The sequence below is a fragment of the Schistocerca cancellata genome, chromosome 6 (assembly GCF_023864275.1).
Source record: "Schistocerca cancellata isolate TAMUIC-IGC-003103 chromosome 6, iqSchCanc2.1, whole genome shotgun sequence".
NCBI classification, from domain to species: domain Eukaryota; kingdom Metazoa; phylum Arthropoda; class Insecta; order Orthoptera; family Acrididae; genus Schistocerca; species Schistocerca cancellata.
Genome location: NC_064631.1, coordinates 400,325,755 through 400,330,101, shown reverse-complemented (window position 1 = coordinate 400,330,101; position 4,347 = coordinate 400,325,755). Strand labels below are relative to the sequence as shown.

General features: G+C 38.1%; 1 long non-coding RNA gene across 1 annotated transcript; it reads left to right on the top strand.

The window, feature by feature from the left end:
* The first annotated feature begins 1,483 nt into the window (after positions 1-1,483).
* LOC126191524 (uncharacterized) lies at positions 1,484-2,173 on the top strand. The gene is made up of 3 exons (XR_007538363.1): positions 1,484-1,717; positions 1,826-1,963; positions 2,070-2,173. It is a non-coding gene; the product is annotated as an uncharacterized LOC126191524 (long non-coding RNA).
* Positions 2,174-4,347: the final 2,174 nt, after the last annotated feature.

Sequence of the window (4,347 nt, the reverse complement as noted above, 5' to 3'; positions counted from 1 at the left end):
AAATGCTGCAAAATGGTTCAAATCTTATATCTCTGGCAGGAAACAAAGGGTGTTATTAGGAAAGAGACATGTATCAAGCTATCAGGCATAATCCAACTGGGAACTAATTACATGTGGGGTCCCACAAGGTTCCATTTTGGGGCCCTTACTTTTTCTTGTGTATATCAATGACCTTTCATCAGTAACATTACCAGATGCCAAGTTTGTTTTGTTTGCCGATGATACAAACATTGCAATAAATAGCAAATCAAGTGTAGTCTTAGAAAGATCAGCCAATAAAATATTTGTGGACATTAATCACTGGTTCCTAGCCAATTCTTTGTCACTAAACTTTGAAAAAACACACTACATGCAGTTCAGAACTTGTAAGGGGTGTCCCAAGAGTATATGTCTAACATACGATGACAAGAAGATAGAAGAAGTGGACAGTGTTAAATTCTTGGGATTACAGCTTGATAATAAATTCAACTGGGAGGAGCACACCACAGAACTGCTGAAGCGTCTTAACAAATCTCTGTTTGCAATGCGAATTTTGTCAGACGTAGGGGATATAAAAATGAAAAAGCCGGCATACTATGCTTACTTTCATTCCATAATGTCATATAGCATTATTTTTTGGGGTAATTCATCAAGCCAAGCTAAAGTTTTCTGGGCATAAAAACGTGCAGTAAGAATTATATGTGGTGTGAACTCAAGAACATCCTGCAGAAGCCTGTTTAGGGAACTAGGGATACTAACTACAGCTCCCCAATATATTTATTCCTTAATGAAATTTGTCATTAAAAATATATCACTTTTTCAAACCAACAGCTCAATTCATGGAATCAATACTAGAAATAAGAATAATCTTCACAAGGATTTAAAGTCACTTAGTCTTGTACAAAAAGGTGTGCATTATTCAGGAACACACATTTTCAATAACTTGCCAGCAGCCATAAAAAGCTTAACAACCAATGAAATTCAGTTTAAGAGAAGCCTAAAGGATTTATTGGAGGCCAACTCCTTCTACTCCATTGATGAATTTCTTAGTAAAACCAACTGATTTGTACATAAGTACAACATAACTTCTGCACAATTTCAGTGCAGTAATGTGTTCACTGAAAATTTGTGTGTGTGTGTGTGTTAAGTATTACAGTAGTTGTATTACATGTTTATTACCTTATAAATAAATAAAAAACTTTTTTATTTTAAATTCAGTGCAGTAGTATTTGTAAAATGACTCTTAGTGTTCATTAAAAAATGACGATCATTCCACTTGGGACCTGTGGAATGGTACATTAGCTTATTTGTTTTAGTTGTAAATATTTGTCATGTATTGTTGTTTTTCTGACATGTTCCACATCCTGGAGGACCTCCTCACTACAGATCAATTGGAATGAAAGTAAATCTAATCTAATCTAAAAAATACAGACTTAGTGCGTTTGCTAATTCGATGTTTTGTGAACAGGTTTCTTCTAAAGCACCCAGAGCTGCTAAAGAAGTGTATTACTTCCATGAAGCGGAAAGGTTTTAATCCTACGTCTTGCAGTTCTCTTTGCGGAAACCATTTCCGACAAGATGATTACATAGTGAGCCCTGGAACGTGGAAGAAACGGTTTCAAACCCGAAGCAGTGCCATCAGTTTTTGACTTTCCGACTCATTTGATGCCACCAAATAAACAGCCACGATGACATGTTGTTAGGATTTTGAGTGACAACGAATGCTTCTCCATTTGAGGTTGCTATGTGTGTTCTTTTTACTTTTGTGAATTTATTTCGTACGAACACAAATGGGCTACATAGGTCTAAGCAATGTTGTAATACAGGTCCATATTTTTGTTTTTAGCGTTCTGTCATAGAATCTGTGCTCGATTTGCCCGCTGCAGAACCTACTGATTGCGTGGAGAATGTTGTCAATGAGAATTCTTCCGTGGAAAGCATGTCCCAATTATCCAATGCAGAAGCTGCGAATTGTGTCAAAAACGTTAGTATAAGGATGTTTTCACACGCCCAAAGTTTTCTTATAATATTTTTTCATCAGGCCTTGAGTTATTTCAATCATATATAACGAAATTATTTCTTTGTTTCAGAGTACAGTTGGTTCTTCAGTAATTGATTGTGGTATACAGCCGAAAGTAGAAATGGAAGACAAGGCGACCGAAACTTGCAATTTTTTCTCAGACATTTTGCACGAGTTAAAACGTAAACTGAAGTGCGTCTGTGAAAAACTTCGAAGAAGAGAGAAGGAAGTATTTTCCATGGATGACATCATAAGTTCATTGAAGGAGAAGCATCTTCCTAAGAAGTTACAAAATTTCCTCAATCATCAGAAAGGAACACAAGTGGAATTAGTGTGCAATTTAGTGAACAACTCTCTCTCGTCAAAGGGTAATAGATACACAAAAAATGTGAAAATGTTTGTGATGACTGTGTACTTTTATTCACCAGCAAAAATTAATGCCTCTGCCCCATAAATCATTGATTTCCAAATGGGTGGCAAGTGTAGACTGTGAACCTGGCTTCTTAAAAGATTTTTTTAAGTAAGGGACCAGTTCAGCGATTCATGTCTGATTGTAGACAGTATGGCAATTAGGAAGCAAGTAGTTTGGGACCGAGGAACTAAGCAATACACAGGTTGTTTTTTTTTTACTTTGGTGGGGAAGTTTCTCAGTCAAAAGAAGTAATAGAGGCATCTGAGGCTCTGACTTTCATGCTTGTCTCTATTAAAGGCAAATTTAAATGCCCGATTGCATATTTCTTTATCAACAGTGTACAGGCAAATAATCAGGACACACTGATGAAATCTGCTTTGAGAGGCTGCATAGTTCTGGCATTAGGGTTTGGTGTGTTACATGTGATGGCTGCAAGGTAAATATAAGCACTTGGCTGTACTTTAAATTTTTCCAAGGGTGATTTTAAAAGCCACTTTCCTCATCCTGTGGAAAAATACAATGTTTATTGTATCTTTGACATGTGTCACATGATTAAGTTAGCCATAAATGCTGTAGCAGAAGTACCTATCGAGTCTCCAACTGGCATTATTAGATGGCATTTCATTGAGCAACTGAAGAAGGTACAACAAGAAGAAGGTATGACATTTGCCAACAAACTATCAGGACAACATATAAGTTATGTAAATAGAAAAATGAATGTTTCATTAGCTGCACAGACTTTGAATTCTAGTGTGGCAGATAGTATAGAGTTTTTGAGGGGGGTTGGTGATCCAAATTTTAAAGGAAGTGAAGCAACAGTAGAATTTTTGTATTATATTGATAGGATTTTTGATATTCTGAACTCCAGAAATCCATTAGGTAAAGGGTATAAGAGTCCCCTGAGACTTGACAACAAATCTTATTGGCTTGGTATTTTCAGACACTAAAAATTATATCAAAAGCTTAAAAATTATTGGTGTTCCGTTGCTGCTCCATGCAAGAAGTACTTTTGCTTTTGGGATAATTTTCGATATGCAATCAGTCAGGCACATAGCTCTGTCAAGTATGCTTCGTGTTGAATCTCCTCTGAAGTATTTGCTGACATATAAACTGTCACAAGATCACTTAGGGCTTTTTTTTTCCTGCATTCGGCCCAGAGGTGGTTGGAACAACAATCCAAATGCATACCAGTTCAAATGTGCCATAAGAAAGTTGCTCTTGGGTAACAGTGTCACTGTAATGAATGAGAATTGCTCAAATTTTAATGTGTGTTGTTTGCCACCTGTTCATGATTTTCATGCAAGAAAGCATGTAGTAGAAAGTGATGAAAGAGCTGCAGAAAATGAAATTAAACTCAGAAGAGAGTTCCTGGAGCTACCCCGTAGCAATTCTAGACGTGTGGGGTGTCGCATTGTCCTGCGGGAATTGCACTAGTCCGTCGGAATGCACAATGGACGTGAATGGATGCACGTGACCAAACAGGATACTTAAGTACGTGTCACCTGTCAGAATCGGATCTAGACGTATCACGGATCCCATATCACTCCAACTGCAAGTGCCTCACACCATTCCAGAGCCTCCAACAGCTTGAACAGTCCCTTGCTGACATGAGGGTCCATGGATTCATTAAATTAGAATTATATATTAATACCTTCAGCTGCTGACGGGCATTGATATATATCAACCGGGACAGGTGAAAATGTGTGTCTCGACCGGGACTCGAACCCGGGATCTCCTGCTTACATGGGAGACGCTCTATCCATCTCAGCAACCGAGGGCACAGAAGATAGTGCGACTGCAGGAACTATCTCGCGCACGCCTCCCGCGAGAGCCACATTCTCACCTTATATGTCCACACACTACATTCGTAGTGTCCCTACCCAACACACTCATTACTCGTGGAAGACATTCTTACTAAGTCTCGTAAGAGTTCGGG